This window comes from Chamaea fasciata, unplaced genomic scaffold (genome assembly GCF_029207755.1).
Source record: "Chamaea fasciata isolate MVZ Bird 193981 ecotype frontalis unplaced genomic scaffold, bChaFas1.0.hap1 SCAF_4, whole genome shotgun sequence".
Taxonomy (NCBI): domain Eukaryota; kingdom Metazoa; phylum Chordata; class Aves; order Passeriformes; family Sylviidae; genus Chamaea; species Chamaea fasciata.
Window position 1 is genome coordinate 29,300,381 of NW_027094089.1, and position 17,724 is coordinate 29,318,104.

Here is a 17,724-nt window from a genome sequence, read left to right on the forward strand (position 1 = left end):
CTAAACAACAGGCAGTCCTCTCAAACATATTCAGTTGGAAAACAAGCATCAAAATCACCTCAAAAATGTATGCAAGATACTCAGTTCTTCAAAAGAAATAGGCGCTACTTTTCTTTTTGTCAATGGAAATAATACTGTGCACCTAAGTTCAAGTGAGTGTAGTAGCATAATTTCTGAAGATATCTCTAAACAAATGTGCCTCCACCACTATAAAAAAAGGAGATGAAAGTGAGGCTAAGGAGGAAAAGGTTAGTGTTAAAGAGCAAAGTAATCTGCTGTGCTCTGTTTGCCTGCTGCTCAGCAGGCAGCTGGAAGATCCCACTAACTGCAGCTGAGCTAAGGCACACAACTTGGCAGAACCAGTTCCAAGTTGGACCATTACCTTTACTGGAGAGGCAAGGGCAGATAAGATTGTTTACACCAACAAAAATGCCACAAATACTACAGCAAACCATATGAGAATGTCTGACGATGACAAGAGGTAAGGAAACAAGCTGTTGGAAGTACTCAAGTTCACTTAGCTCACAAACTCATTAGTGACTTTTGTAATGGGAATTACTGGTATGCCTCAAATATTCCTAATTTTTAAATGAGAACAAGAAGTTTTTCACATTCCTTTGCTTAACCCACATGAAAGATATTTGCCATTCTTTATGTTCATTTATTCCCCCTGCATAGTTTTTAAATAATAAAACAGATATCAATATTTACTTTAAAATAGTAATTTTACAAGAATTGTTTTGTGTTAATGGCTACTAAACAAAGTAAGCACACAAAAGAACGTCACCAAAAAAACCCAAAAACCCAATCAAACAAAAAAAAAAAAATTAAACAACCTAATGTAAACTCTGTCACTCCAAAAACCAATTTTAAATTCAGTGTGAACTTAAAACACTTAACATTAAAAATTTACATTAGAGAAAAATAGCTTATTATTAAAAAGAGAGACAAGATACTTTTCCAGTGATCTCTCAGAAAATGCCTGGAGATTATGACAACCCAGTGCAGATTTCAGTGGTCTAATTTCCACCCAGAATGGGTCCCAAAAGCAAAGCTTCTGGAGTATCACACCTAGCACATACACACCATACAGCCCATACAGTGATTACTGGAGGATCATCCACCCTTGCAGACCCCACTGGAGAGAGCCTACAGAAAGCATTGACCCATCCAGGTCTGATTTCAAAATTATGGCTTAAGAAATGGCTGTGATACCAGCTTATATATTCAGGCACAATTATGAAACTTTCATGTTTCAGAATCACTTTGTATACTGTTGTTAATTCTGCTCTTGAAGTTCAGAAGGTAATTAAATTAGGACGTTTCACAGATGGTATCATAAGATTTACCTGGGAAATACCAGCTCTGCCCTTCCTATTTCCCAAGGCTGTGTGTTACATAATTGCAGTTGTTTTAACTACATTACTCCCTTATGTCACATGGCAAGCAACTACAAACTGCCTATTATATTACATGGATTACTCACCCATATTCTGCAACAAAGTTTTAAACTTTACCTGGGTGTCACCTGTTGTTATGGATTTTGCTGAGAGAAGTTTCTGTCACCTTTTTCATTTTTATGCCTCTCTCAACCATCCAGACCAGTTTTTGAGAGACTAATCTCACATGCAGGTTTACTACATCCTGCTTAAAATTTAGATGGCTTTTTCCTTTTTGTTAATATTGCTTGTAAACACTGCCCCTTCTAGAGGACAGTGGACATCGGAAAAACACATTACAGAAACTTTATTAGAACACCTACTTACTAAAGTCCTCATTTGAATCATTCAATAAGATATCTAATGCTTATCTTTGTGTAGTTGCGCTTACTGAATTTTTTACATAGCACCTCTTTATTTAATCCTTTGCTTTTTAAACTAGCATCAAATCTGTTATTTACCTATGTGACTAAAGTACTCTAAGTAGCAGAACTAGTGAAAACAGGTTTCATTTCAACCACAATTCACACTGGTTTTCTGTCTGTCTAATGGATTTCCCATTCTGCTACTGCACAAAGTAAAGACCAGTTTGTATTTGCTTCCATGCCTCTCTATAATTTGTTAAAAGACCAGATACTGAAGACTTCACAGCAAAGCTGAACAGTAAGAACAGGCACAGAAAATCCCCTTCTTATGGGAACAATTTCAGGAGTACAGCCCTGCTTTGTACCCAGCTTCCAGCCAGAATTACATGGGCACCCTCTTGGATCACACACATTGAACCAGTGACCAGTGTCTGAATGGGGAAGGTGCCCTGTGCAGTCCCGTCCTACAACATGACTGCCAGCAGGTCTGCTCCAGGCAGCTGCAGGATAAGCCACAGCAGTTCACCAATCCAAATGAAAGCTTGGGCTTTGAGAAAGAAAAAAAAATATTATTTCTCCGTCAGCTCCAACTTGAAAGGCTAAACAGATTTGTGCAGAGGAAACATTAAAACTCACAAACTGAAATGCCACAGGAAGGGAGAAAAGTGGGAATAACAGATCATAAATCATAGATCCCTTTAAGTTGATAATGAAGTCATGTAGAGAGGCTACATCATCCTCCAGTCCCGCCTACTCACAGACAATCCTGTACTAGACCCCTAGTCAAGAACTTCACATGCTCCACCTCAAAAAGTCATCACTCTGTCCACCAGGGACACTCTACAAAATGAGATGTGAAGGTACAAAAATTACATTGTGCTACAGCAAGGCAGGAAAAGATCTGTCATCATCAGTACCTTAAATATCTTAAATATATCGCCTGAGGTTGCAGGGATGCATATGAAATGATCCTAGGGACTAATCTCCTACATCACATAGAAAGACTTATCAAGTCTAAATAGTTCTTGCAACTATAGCCTGGAAGGAAGTTTCTTTACAAGTCTGAATCCAGTCAGTTTAAATCAAATATTAGACTCCAGGCACATCTCTGAAAATGTTCTCAGTTTCACTTAGGACTTGAGCACCATGGACATCAGTGTATCTTCACCAAATTTCTCTCCCCATACTTCCAATGTACTAGAGAAAATCGAAAACATTAGCAGGGGAAAAGTTCCTAAGGTTTTAACTTGTTTTCAGCACTCACCTGCCTTTAACAAAAGCTCTTTATTGAGCATTTAAATGTCAGCTGTCCTTCAGCCAACTAGTCTCACCTACCGACTCTGCTGCAGCTCCTCACACAGCTTAGAACTGAAACCCTTCTCCTTGGTGTCCCAGTGCACAACTCACACCTGGCTCCTTTGAGTTTGATTCCAGCTCAGTGACACCAGCTCACAATGTCACCTAGACCTGAGTACACAGTGACTCCTGTGGCACACACAGCGTGACAACTTTCACTTAGAAGTCAAAATAAGGTTGTTAATGCAACCTCATTTCTATTAGATAATGGTATATCATTACCCTTATCAAAGGCCTTTGGTAATGCATTGATTTAGTAACTGGGCCGTATGTGACCCAGGTTAATATCCTCCTTCTCCAAAGGATTTAGACTATCCTTTTTCCTCCTTACCTTATTGTGCAACTAGGAAAGCAGCATTTTAGATTTTTGAAGACCAGATCAACTAAGCTTTAGTTATTTTAAACTGACTTTCACAAAACAGGAACTAAGGGCTAAAAAGCAGTAAGACAATCTAGTATTTTCAGCCATGCTCCACAGTCATGCTAACTCATATCCCTGTGCTCCCTGCTTGTTCATCTACAAGCCAACATCTTGGTAAGACACAGCTTTTACCCATTCTGTTTGTTTTTCCTCTACAAACAGCTATGGTAGAGACAGTTCTGATAAGGATATGTAAGAATTATTTACAGCTGTGGTGTTTCTAAAGTGTACACACATCATTAGTAACCAAGCAAAACACAGAATATAGAGCTCTGAACTAGAGGGGTAAGGACTGCTATTTACCTGCACTGCAAAAGATTACACAGACTGGGGTTTTTTAAGCTGCCTGGGAAGCACATTTTTAATACTCAGATTTTAGGTAAGATCTAAAGAGAGGGAGTGCAAGTGCCAACTAAATACTTTGAATGAAAGGGAACAAAGATGTCTAATGTCTGAGACTGTCCCCTTCCTTTAGCAGCAAGCTGAGTCACTGAGTTGGCTCCACCATATCATCTATCCTAATTTACAGTTAAGAGTTAATGCACATGAGTTAACTGAATATAAGGCTTTCATACATTGAATTAATCACAATACAAGCAGTTTGCTACCAAGGACTTGGTTTGTGTTTACCCACCTCTCAGTAGAACAACAGCAAAACTTGTCATTAAATAGTCACAGTGGGGGTCACTCCATGGAAGCTAAACAGAAACAGAAAAGCAGAGCTGGACTTCAGCTTCCAGAGAGGACTCCTTAAAATAAAAGGGGACACGACTTGTTACATAGGTAGCATCTTGCCAACCTAGCAAATGCCAATGGAAAAAAAAGCAGACAAACCTTTTTATTTCCAAAGACATGCCATAACCAAGTAATCAGTGGCAATATTGCCATTCAGCAATAGGGGAAAAAAAAATTAGACCATAATTTTCACCTGCAATAGACAAAGACAGGTAGGTGGGGCTGTCTTTGTAACAAAAAAATACATCAGAAAGGAGTTTTATAGGAAGAGGAGAAGGAAAAAAATGTAAATAATTACCTTAAGAACAAAATATTCACTTTAAGAAAGAAGAGGTTAGCAACTAAAGTGAAAAACATTTGTAATTATTAAAGAAGAGGTGTTTTTCCACAGTTACATCTTGTGTATAGCATACACTCAGCTCTTGTCACTGTAGTTGCCATGGCAAAACAACATTGTAAAATCAATGCCATTTTATGGAATTTTTATTGCACCAGCTCTAACCTTGCTGCGTTCAGAATATTAGTAAGTAGTAACACTGATAACACCCGTGCAGGGTTGCAACATACTATTTTGTTCATCCTCTAACGCAGCAATTTACAATAGTTGAACTGCTCCCACACCACTCTCCCATGCTGACGTGAGCTAATTTGCTTTACCATTGTTTCCCACTGCCTTGCACTTGCTTAACCTACCCACCCTCTGGGTCCTGGGCTGATATCCTAGGCAGCAAAATAATGCATTCCTTCTGATCCTATTTTGCTTGCATTGCAGTAGGCAGGCATAAATTTTAAAGGCAGCTGACCTAGAACTGACACCCTCCCTTCCCTCCCCCCTCTTTTTAAGCTACCATGCAGCAGAGTGGACATGCTGCTGAGCACTGTAAACATCAGCAACTGCACCCTCCCTGGGAGCTCTTCCAAGAGAGCAGGAACCAGCTGTGCTGGCACCTTTGGCAGTGACCCACACAGTGCAACGTGAACTTTGGGAAGTGTGACACGGGCAGCAGCAGCACAGTGACAGGTGATGGCAGAACTTTAGGGTGACAAAAGCCACTTTAAAGGAAATGTACTAAGTGCTTTTTAAACTAAAGCATCAGAACAATACTACCCAAGAAAGCATGCTGACAGTATCGCTAAAAAAGCTGCTGCTCCCAAGTCCAGTCGTGGCACATGAACTTTTTGGAGCACTCCAGGAAGCAACTACACTGCCACATCCTAAATCTTTCCAGTCCAGAGCTGGTAATTTATACAGCTGCAGCTGGAAGTTTCGAATCACTGAGGGATATGCAGGGAGGTATACAGAACTTCGATTGTTGTTGTTTAGATTAACATTCTTCGGCATGATGAAAGGTTTGGTTAATCACTATGAAACACACTCATGAGTATTAGCATCAGGCAACCCACGAAGGCAAGTTATACCAATGTTTGGAGACTCAGGCCTCTCAGTCAGATCAGCTAAATAGAGCAGCAAAGCCAATTTCTCCTGGCACTCCATTTTTTACTTCTGCATCGCAAAGAAGGTCTCCACTTAAAAAAAAAAAAAAGTAATTACCTTACACTTACACCTGACCAAAGTCACTGTGGAAGGGGAAAAGTAAAATACAGTTTCTGAAATGGAAAAGCCAGATGTTTCTATCATACTCCATACTCAATGGAGGAATGAAAGGGGTGGGGCATGGAAATGGACAGGAAAGAAGCATCTGAAGTTTAGGGATAACTGGAAGAAATGACCCCACAGGGCTCATCCTGAAGTCAAACCCACTTGCATAGTGCTTATATGTTGAATCCAGAGATGAATGCAGGGAAATTAGTACATTATAAACCCCCATTTGATTCTGTTCAAAATTCAAGTAAGCTTTTGGGGTACCACCCAAGCCATCTTGCATGTTGCTTACACTACTTGCCTGATTACTTTCCCCAGCACCTTTTCCTTTTGAGGTGACTCACCCATTGGAGGCAGATCCAGTTTGACAGCTTGGGCACATGGGGTGAACACAAGAATGGGAGCACCTTTGCTTTCATACAGTGCTGGCGGCAGTTCCAAAAATACTCTTTTCCACTTGCTATGCAGATACCTTTCTAAGGACTATGGAAGTGCTGGACTTTCACAGGGCTCTTGGCAACAGAGGTCAGAACTCAACAAATAGTATGGAATAGGAATATTGATGGTTGCCCATAAGCATTAGAGTGAGGAAACATCCAGACACAGTGACCCAGAGCAGTCAAAGGCCCATGGAGACTAAATAAAAAGGTTGCGTGGGCAACACCATGTTGCATGGACAGTATTCAGAAGACAGCCTAACCTCAACAGCTTGCATGAAAGCAAAACCAGCCATCACCTAAAAACATTAACTGGCTTGATCAACAAAAGTATCTAACAAGATTTTTTTAAACGAGATCTTGTTATAAACATCCAGCTTTAAAAATATATCAGTTTTTCATTCAAATCCCAAGAAATCAATATGCAGGAGTTTGCACAACAAAATGCAAAACCGAGGTTGATGATATGGGCAAAGATACATTAATGACAATACACAGCTGTGAAGGCATACTTCTGCTCCAGATCTAGTTATCTAGAACTTAGTTCCTTTGCTAATAGTTATTTCTAAAAGTGTTCATTATTTTGCACTTTCTGGAAGCTCAAGAACAGCACAAAAAGCAACACTATGCAGACAATGAGTCTGTAACAGCAGAGCTTTTTTAAATCAGCGTGGAACACCAAACAGTAATTTCAGAGAGAAGCAGAATCAAACAACACATCCATATGCAAGTTTATTCACAGATATGTCGTAAGGATTTTTCATCTTCTATCAATATTTTCCACAACCACAACAGAATGTACTTTTTACCATCTTTCCAAGCATTTGGAGACCCCCAGGACCAAAAGGCATATCTGCAGTTTAAAATACCACAATTCATCCAGACAGCATGTAGCGATGAACCAGCTATGTCTGGCCAAGGCGACTGCACTTTTTTTCTCCTCCTTTCGATCCTGAAAGATTGCCAAATATAAATAGCTTAAAAAAAAAAAAAAAAAAAAAAAAAAAAAGAGAGAGAGAGAGAGAGATCCTATCAACAAAGTGCATTAGGCAATGGATGTGCAACATCAGAGTAACACAGGAGGCAATAATACTTCCAACAAAGAAGCTTGGCAAGCAGCAGAGTACTCAGCCTAATACTAATGTTCCTTTAAAACACCAGTATACTAGAAACAGACAAGTGTCTAACAGTCTACTCAGCATGCCACAGAAGTAAAACAGAAGAAACCTGGACTGTCTCCAATACAAAAGAAAATTAGACTTACATATAGCTAGGCATTTAAGTTATCAATAAAAGTCTTAGTATTTTTGACATACAGGTTTCAATGCCTTGCAGAAGAGGTCATTCAGTGGGTTTGGTTCGCCCTCTGTATGGAGTTCTCAGTCCCCAGAGAAAAAGTGGCATGTCTTCTACCAGTTAACACATCAAAGTGGTAATCAAAGCCAAAGTGTTGTGTGCTCAAAACCAAAGTGTTGTGGTCCAATATTCCAGTTAATACACAGAACTAGCAGGCCACACCCCCCCTTCTGAACCTAAGGCAACACCATAGCCCTCATCATGAAAGCAAACATGGTTTGCTTCTATGCTTCTTCTGCCTCACTTCAGTATGACTCTATTGCTCACATTCAAAGCAAACAATTTGCTTTCACACACATTTTTTGTCTTATATATACATTATTCAGGTGCAGGTTAATCCACCTGACCATATCCAAAAAGCTTGATGCTATCCCACTGACTGGAAAGGAAGACTGGATCTCTTTCTACTGCAGCCATCTCAGAGAATGAGCCAAGGTCATATAATTTCACAGTCTGTAAAAGTGACTCCCTCACTTATCACAAAAGTCTTTCTACATTCAATCAAGTTCTCTCTGATGCTTCAGCACCTTGGATGAAAGCAACTGATGAAATATCACACTTTACAACATGCATAAAGTCTCTACAGGATAAAAGCAAGAACACCAGATTGCACAATTTCCACACCTCCAGAGGCAATTTTCCATTCCATACTTTTAAATGTAGTTCAAATGGGGTATATGAGATGTTCAGTTTTAAAATAAGGGAACAACCTCATTTCAAAACTGGGAAAAATTCCAGGGCAAACCAGAACTCAGCATGGTCCAGTCAGGACCATGTCAGGAACATTTTCTCCACAACTTTCTGATAAGCTTCCCTAACTGATCATGTGGATCATTTCAGTTTGTGAAAAGCAGTTTCAGGATAACCTGAAATTTAGACAGAGAATACTTCACCCCATAAGGTTTCAAGCAGTCATTAAAGGATAGTAGAAAAGAGGCACTGAGTATTCTAATGGCACCTGTATTTTACATTCTGTCCTCTCTTTCTAAAATCTGCCATGATGAACTTCCTGAACATCAGAGCTATGGCATGAGGCTATTCACAGCCTTGTCTTATACGTTTTTCTCCTTTTTCATGTAAAAACAAATAAGCAAACTCCTTAACAACCGTTACAGAGCAACAGATGCTACAGAAACAATGTTGTCAGCACAGCAGAAATAATGAGAGTGATTGTAACAAGGCTTTTGACAAATGCACCTTACAGGTAGTTTTATGAAACATTTCATTTCAAAGTTGACAGTGAACATTTGAGCTTCCTTCATTATCCTCCTGGCCTTGGTCGACTGTATATCCTACAATTCTCATTCACAAGAGACAAAGGGGGACAGGGCACTTTCAAAGTAATAGTAATAGTAGTAATAATAATTTCATTAAGCTTGTCACACCCCTTCTGTACAGTTAAAGAGTAAAAAGTGAATTTTCTTCTTCAGCACTGAACAAACAAGCTAGAACTGGCACTAGAAAATGAAAAACTATGTATTTAATCTAGATTTTTCCAACTACATCTAAACAAGCACAAAAGGAATTGCTGTGGATGTTAAGGATGCAAATACTGTAAAACGCACTATTCTCTTGCAATATACCTGAATCCAAGTAATTTTCACTTGTACAAAAGGAAACATTGCCAGTTACTACTTCTCTGAACTGACTATGGACATTTCCACATGCCCATCCCCTTCTATTCATAATGCCACATGGTAAAAAAATACTGCAGTACTACTTAACAAAATAAATGAGCACATCTGACCAACAACCCTGATAATCTTAAAGCTTCAGCCAGTATCTTTTAATGAAAAACAACAGAAAAAAATTTTGCACTTCACTTCCTAGCAGATCAGGTGAAAACAAAAACAAAACAAAAAGCATCTACGTGCCATCTCAACTAACTTTCCTGAAAGAAAGAGTACAGTACCAATGTGAACCATACCCATACTCTAAAAGCATACAGAAAACCACTGAATCAGGTTTTTGTGACTTTGCTTTAAGTCATTTCAGGACTAATGATACAATGCAAATTATTTCCAAATCAACAAACTGATCTTTGTGAGTCAGACTCCAGCAAGAGTCGTCCCCTTCTTTTGTTAGAAAACAAAGAATAAAAGGAATAGAGTAAGCTATATTTTTATCTCAGGCATAGCCATAAACCCTGAATGCCATCACTGGGATAGGAGCATTCTCTTGAATTCCAGCCCATGAGATGCCTGTTGAAATTTAGCAGCTTTTTGCACAGTACATCCTATTTCTTTACATAGGGTTTTGCAGTGCACTAGACAAAGTTACACTCACATTCACATGCATTCAGTGAGGCATTGTTTTAAAAAAAAAAAAAAAAAGTCTTTGAATAGAGGCTCCAGGCACAGAGCCCAATGTGCAAGGCCCATATCAATATAAAACATAACCCAAACTACAAAGAATTCACAATACAATTAAACACAGGCAGGCAGCATGTAGGAATTCATAAAGCTGCTAGAAGCAGCTTCTCTTGAGCACAGCCTGCTCAAGCAGAGCAAGTCTGGCTGTTTACAGGATAAGTTTGCAATTGTAAGAGCACTTTTAATAGCAGCAATGTAATTTTAATCAACCTCTCTTCCCATTACTCATACCTGCTCCTATGTCACCCTTGACTTCTCCTGGAACAACCATTTTTCTGGCTGCATAATAAAATAGATTGGGAAACAGATCCAGTGCAAGAGAGCAAGCCTCACAGAAAAAGAAAGGGTATTTTTTAATCCAGACTGTTTCCTCAGTGCTTCTTAGTACCAGCTTTCACCAAGAAATACTCCAGCACAAAACACAAGAAGCACATGCAAAGAAAAGCATGTGGAATGATAGAAATGTTGGTGAAACTGCAACATCAGCCTAAGCAAGTATCACAGGTGGAGTGGAGCTAAGGGCTGACGTTTGCTGCTTTTACCCCGGCACAGTTAAAACGGCCAATCTGAATACCAGGGCTCCTAGCAAATAAGATGATTCATAGAGTTTACTGACACCTGTATTTGTCCTCCTTGTGACATCTGTGCCTCCCTGCAGGTGGAAGCCAGAATTTGCTTTGGGCCAGAAAGGCTTTACAAGTAGTTTTTAAGAGATTTGTAAGCTACCTCAGGATTTTGAAATTAAATGCCACTGAAATTCAATTCCTCAGACTCTCATCAAGAACCAAGATAACACTTAAAAGACACTTAAATCTGTGGTTGTCTAAGCTGCCTATTCATCTCACATTACTCCATTCACAAACCACTTACAGGTGTTTTCTACTCAACATCTTCAGTGATAAATTGCTGTGTGTAGCCATCATAAGCAGACAGAACAAAAATAACAAAATACACACAGAAGAAGACATTGACTGACACATTGAAAGCATTTTACTTTTTGAATTCAGCAAAAACAGAAAAAAACCCCAACAAACTGACCAAAAAAACAAAAATAACCAACTATTCAATATTCCCAGGTCAATGATCAGCATTAAACACTGAAACCAAAGACAAGTAAGGATAAGAGACACCTGAGTTATTCTGGTGTCTCTCATCAGTGTAAACTCATGTACTTAACTCATTACATTTTAGATTTCAGCTGAATGTCATATACATAGAAAAAAAATGCTTAACTGCTACATCACTGGCAGCTTTGCCAAGCTTTTGGCAAACTGGAAATGTGATAACAGGCACTAAAACTACTGCATGACCCTCTAGCTTTAAAGGTACCCTTTACAAGGAATTGTTTTTTAAAAAAAGTACAATCAGGCTTACAAAATTAACTACTTTTTGGTAATTCTTTTGTTCTGATAATCTCATCTTTTTGAGGAGTAGAAGGTTTCATTTCCCCCATTTAGGCTGCACTTGCCCTTTAAAAGCAGCACCGAGCCTCGGTATTGGGTGAGGTCCCTCGGCAAGCACATGGGACTTGCTCCCTAGAACTGTGCAACAATGCAGAGTAACCACTCAGCCTTCAAGCACAGACCAACTTCCCTTTAAGTACTCAGAAAGGCCTACCAAAACTGCTGTTTGAAGTTAACAATCCGTGAACTGCAGTAGAGAACAACATAAGTAAGTCTGCCATTTCTTGAATTTAGTACATACTTGGGCAACAAGAAACTGATAAAAACATTGCCTGTGTGTGCCACATGCTGTGACTTCATGAAAGAAAACCAGAATAGTGAAGAGCTGCAGTGAAGGACAGAGGAATAGTGAGGGGAACAAGTATTTCTTCCTTTACAGCTATCCAGGCTTTGAGAAGAAACTTAAAGTTTCAGACATCCATTAGCCTGAAGTGAATATGAGTGTTAGGCTACATTATCTGTATCAAATATGTTGTGCCACTGAAGATGTCAGTGTTCTGTTCATACTTGCCTACATACTGTAGCTCTACTACCCGTATTGTACAAGTTGTCCTTGATCCATTTGAAACAAAACAATACCGTTGGTCTAAACCTGTGACTGATAGCTAAACCGTATTATTTCAGCTGGGGCAGATGAGGGAGCTCACACCAGCCTTCAGCAGGAGAATTAGAGGCAGCAGCCATGCTGAGGAAGTCATCAGGCAGGGAGAGATGCCACATGAAGTCTGCCAAGTTAGATCCCAAACACAATAAACATGATTTCACAAGCAGCTAATGAAGATCCAGAAAGGGATCCTGGCTCCCTTCCACCTCCTGTCCTTGAACGTGGCACAGAGGTGACGTCCTCCCACTTCCCTCACCCCACATGTCTCCCATGCCCATCCCATGCACTCCTTGTGCCTCTGCCTCGCTCTGCATCTGCCCACACCTCCAGAAATCTGTGTTAGGCAACCAGATATGGCAGGCCAGAGGAAGAAATTAGCATTAAGCCAGACAGACTGGGCAAAAGCAGCTTCAAGAGGAAGAGCACAGTAGGGGGAAATAAAAGATTCCCAGTTTATTGCAGCAGAGAGAAACAAAGCCAGGAAGGGCACAGAGAGGCAAGGGGTGCACACTCGGCAAAAGCCATCAAGTTGTGTCAGGATACAGAAACATCCATGATTAGTTTTTTTACTGATATGCAACTAGTTGATAGGTATTTCATGGTATTTGGTGAGCTTCATAATGAGTTAAATCCTATTTGGCTTGTATTACTTGACTAATGCTGTGGCATCTTTCCCAACACATTCCATGAATATTGCTTCCTGTACCAGAACCTGTCTTGCTCTACAAATAAATACTTAATAGAAAGATCACATGTTAGATTGAAACACCATAAAGTTGCATTATTTCCCGTATTTTCAACAGAGGTGCTAGCTAGGAAGAATTTCAAAGAATCATAGAATGGCCTGGGTTGGAAAGATCACCTATTTCCAAACTTCTGCCATGGCCAGGGACACCTTTCACTAGACCAGGCCGTTCAGAGCTTCATCCAGCCTGGCCTTTCAGGGATGGGACACCCACAACTGCTCCAAGCAACCTCTTCCAGTTCCTCACTGTAAGCCTATGTTTCTCTAGGTTTTCAAATCCTAGGTCTTTGTACATTTTCTTCAGATAAACATGAGTACCAGTGCTCCCACTCCTCATGGAAGTGTTTTCAGAGTATGTACACGCTGCCTAACACCGTGTCAATACACCACAGATTCTGCCGCTACCAGAGGCAGCTCCAAGGCAGCCTGAGTGCATCCCAGGCAGCACCCCAAGTGTTGAGCAGCAGAATAAATCAGGCAGCATGCTGTTCCCAGGCTGCTCCCAACAACCAGAAAAACTTGTTGAAACTTCTCCCACATGGCAGTGTTCAGTACAGACCTACATATGGGTCTGGGAAGAACTGAATTACTATGAAGTAAGGAAGAGAGTATCCATACATGACTGTAAGTTTTCTGGTTTGTCTCAACAGCTTTAATTAACATACCTTGATTTCCTATGCAAGCATAAAAACCAAAACCAAAACCAACAACAACAAAAACCCCAAAAACAAAACAAACAAACAAAAACAAACAAACAAAAACTCCAACAAAACAACCCAATAATCAGTAAGAGCCGGTTGGCAGGCTCACTATGACTTTTCAAGCATCACACTATTCTGTCTTGGTGACAGCAACACCCAAGACCCAACCAAAGTTTCAATAAAAAATGTATTTACAAATTAAGTATCCACAAACTTACAATTCTATAACAACATACACGACATCTACAGTTGCAAGGGACAAGTCTAAGAGGCTGCTCCAATGTAGCCTCATCAATCCCCCCCATCCTGAGCTGGCACTGACCGGCCTCCTTGGCTTTTGGCCCCATTGCCAATGTGGCCAGTCCTTAAGGATAGACCTGCCCCACATGGCAGCAAAGGTAATCTGTCCCCAAAGAGGAGGAAAGCAGCAAGCCAGACAGCCACCCTTCCAGCTTGCCAGACAACCCCTGCCTAGACATCACCCCTCCAGCCCAATATTTTAATACCACCATCTTAAGCACATGGGCCACACCTCTTCCCTGACTGTCTCCAACCTCCACCCTTGAAGAGAAAGAAACTGAAGTTTCTTGATGTCTAGGACCACTCTTTGGGAGCAAAAGGTGTGCGAAGAAAAAAGTATTTTTCAACAATAAGGTCCCGATGCAGTGGGGCCATGCACGTGCCACGACATAACTTGCTCTTCATGAAGGAAGGTGAGCTCTGTTCATGTGAGGCATAGCCAGAGGCCCTTGAGAGACAGGCACCCACCCTGAGGTGTGGGACACGGCCAGAGGGTTCGGAGGAACAAGTACTGCTTAGTGCTAGACACAGTCAAAGGGTTTAGGGGCACAGACACGGTGCGGTGAAGAGCATAGACAGAAAGCTTGGAGGCCAGGCACTGCAGGGTGAAGTACACTCAGTGGGGTTGGCGGAGGAAGCAGCGCAGGGCACTACCTGAGAATCTGGAGGTACGGCATAGGAGAGAGCAGATAGGGGAGAGGGAGCAGGGATGCAGGTGGAGCCAGAGGACGAAGCTGGGGAGGAAAAAAAGCTCACCGCGGCACAGCCAAGGGTCTGCGGAAGAGAGAAGGGGTACGCGAGAGCAACCAGGGAGTTTGAAAGGAAGGTGGGGAAGAGGAAGCCCGATACCCATCCCGTCCCGCCCAGCCTCGCACGCCCCAGCGCGGGACAGACCCTGCGAAAGAATGCCGAAGGCTCCTCTTCCCAAGATCACCGCGGTGCCCCGCGCTCCGGTTTCCCGCTCCCGCCGGATCCACTCACGTGGCAGCAGCGCGCCCCACCTGTCCCCGAACCGCCGGGCAGCAACTGCGCGGCAGCACCGCGCGGCCCGCGGGAGGGCGCGAGGGGGGACCGCCCCGCCCCGCCCCGCCCCGCCCCGCCCCGCCCGGTCCTCCGCATTGCCCTCCGAACCGCCCCGCTCCGCCCCGCTCCACCGCCCTCCGCACCGCTCCGCTCCGCCCCCCGCAGCTCCCCGCAGGTCTCTCTCGACCAGGGGTCAGGGCTAAGGGTTAGCAACCTTCGTGAGCGAGTCCGGAGGAGGCCGCAAGGGCGATCCGAGGGCCGGAGCACCTCCTCTGTGAGCAAAAGCAGAGGGAGTTGGGGCTGTTCTGCCTGAAGAGAAGTCTTCAGGGAAGTCTTATAGTACCTTTCAGTGCCTCAAGGGGGCTATAGGAAAGATGGAGAGGGACTTTTAACAAGGGCATGTAGTGATATGACAAGGTGGAATTGCTTTAAACTGAAAGAGGGTAGGTTTAAATTGGATATTAGGAATCAGTTCTCCATTGTGAGTGTGATGAGGCACTGGCACAGGCTGCCTAGAGAAGTTGTGGATGCCCCGTCCCTGGCTGTGTTCAAGTCCAGGCTGGAGAGGGCTTCTGAACAACCTGGTCTAATGAAAGGTGTCCTTGCCTATGGCAAGGTGGCTGGAAATAGGTGCTCTTCAAGGTCCCTTCCAAGCTAAACTGTTTAATGGTCCTATGACCACTGGTTTTCTGACTGTTGTGATACCCACTGCTGCGGTGTTGAGGGGTTCTCCAGATGTCGCTAGATCTCAATCTCAGCAGCACTGTTTGTCAGCGTGGAGGAGGGAAAACTGCAACGTGTCTTCTTGGTGTTGCTTTGGGATCCGTGGTGACTAAGTGTCGCCCAAAGCAACATCAGGAAAATGTAAAAATTCCTTTTTTAACAACAAAACACAGCTGGTCGGCTTTGGCTCACTGCTTTAGGGAACACTCCCACCCCCCAAAATGCAATATTCCTCTCTTAGAGGGTGTTCAGGATGACTGTAACTGACCCCAGTGACTCCCAACTAGAGAAGTATGGGGCACAAAAAAGGTAATCGGGAATTTCTAATGTGTAAACAGGTGCTCCATTTTAGTTGGTCTATCACTTTAGTCCACAAAAGGCTAGAACTTACAGCTTTTTGAGATGGTTAGCATGGAGATGATTGCTTGAGTCAAAAGACTGCAAAAACAAGGAGTAGGGAGAGGATATTAAGGCAAATTGAACAAAAGAGGTAAACGTTTGATGATGTACATAAATCCACAAGAAAAAGGTCTGTGAGGTAATGCTGTGAAATGAAAACATGGCCAATGTCAATGCAGAGATGCATAAGGAAACTCTGAGTTGGAGGACAGCAAGAAGTTCAAAGCTCAGAACTAAAGTTTGTGATAACAAGAGGCAGAACAAGCATAGAAAGCTTGTTAAAAGTGTGGAAACATTATGAGAGGTTGACAAACAGATGGTGGCATGTGGAAAAGGTAGCTTGTAACAGAGATCCCGCAGAAGCTCTGTAACACTGAGTGATTGATTAGGGTGGGGATTAGGAGGAGGATCTTGTCCTTTAGGATTTGCTTCATGCTTCTATTGGAATTGTTAGGATTATGACAGATGATGAAATCCCTGAGCTTTTGAAAGAGCATCTTAATAAGATCATTGGGTTTGGCCAAAAGGGATATGTCAAAATATGATAAAACATTGAGCAATACTGGATGTCTCACCTAGGAGGCGAAAATCACATAACAAAATTAAATCATCCACTTTTCCCTTCAGCATTCAGAAGTCACAACTTTCTTTTTTTAATTATTTCTTGGTTCAAACCTATTTTTTTGCCTAAAGTATTGGGCAAGAAAAACCACAAACAAACCTTAGGAACCATCACATCCCTGCTCAGACAGAGTCCTTGGGAGCCTCAAGAGTAGTAAATCTTGACTTTGTCCAGGGGGATGTGGCTTAGCCAGTAACTAATACTCCTCCTGTGTTGCAAAATCTGTTTTGCCATGCCTGATAGGGCTGCCTTGGCTAAGACAAAATGTGACACTGGAGTGCATAGCAATAAAAAGTAGGTTACCTGTAGGCTTCAAAAATACACAGATGTTGTCATTCATGCGAAAAAGAAAAGCAAGCCAAAAAATAATAATCAGATGCAAGCTAACAGCTCTAACACATTTGATGGCAACAGTGTTAATGTCAACAGCTTTTCTTTCTTTGGAGCCAATAAAGAGAGTAAGAGTCCTTGCTTTCCATGCACTTCAGGAGCCAAGGTAATTTGAACCATCAAGCAAGTCTATGAGAGTTGGGAGAGGACAGAAATAATGGTCGACCTGTTCAGGGCAGGTAAATCATTAACATGCATCAGGAAAAAGGCAGCATAAAGGAGACAGCTGTGCCCTACACACACAAAGAAAACCGAGACACACAGCAAGTCAGAGACATTTACATTGTAAAAGAGGGAGCTAGCAGCAGACAGGTTTTCTCAGTTCTTAGCATGTGAGAGCTGCACATGATATTTACTGTAAATTTAAGTAATCTTTTAAGTTACCTACATGCCCCATTCAAAGTACTGGACTAGAGATAAACACAGACTCTGGAGACAGCCCAATGGACTTTACAAGATGCTAAAGACATAACTACTGGTGTATGATGAATGAAGAACTGTGCTTGCCACGAATAGTGATAGCCAGTGTTTTACCTTATTTTTTCATTTTACTAGAATCCAAGTAGCTCATACGCTTTAAGAGTCTTTTAGAGATAATTGCTCTCTAGGACTGTTTTTGAAGCCTTGAATAGCTGATCAGCAAGAGAGCCACAGGAACCACTCCCTAGTC

General features: G+C 41.8%; 1 protein-coding gene across 3 annotated transcripts in view; it reads right to left on the bottom strand.

The window, feature by feature from the left end:
• ELOVL7 (ELOVL fatty acid elongase 7) overlaps positions 1-14,919 on the bottom strand; it is a 32,068-nt gene extending 17,149 nt beyond the window's left edge. Inside the window, exon 1 of one of the 3 annotated variants that reach the window (XM_066182365.1) lies at positions 14,879-14,919. The gene's annotated coding sequence lies outside the window, so the exon portion shown is untranslated. Of the gene's footprint in view, positions 1-10,315; positions 10,417-14,791 lie in introns of those variants that run through there. The other 2 variants (XM_066182364.1, XM_066182366.1) reach the window with 2 other exon arrangements.
• Between the last annotated feature and the right edge of the window lie 2,805 nt (positions 14,920-17,724).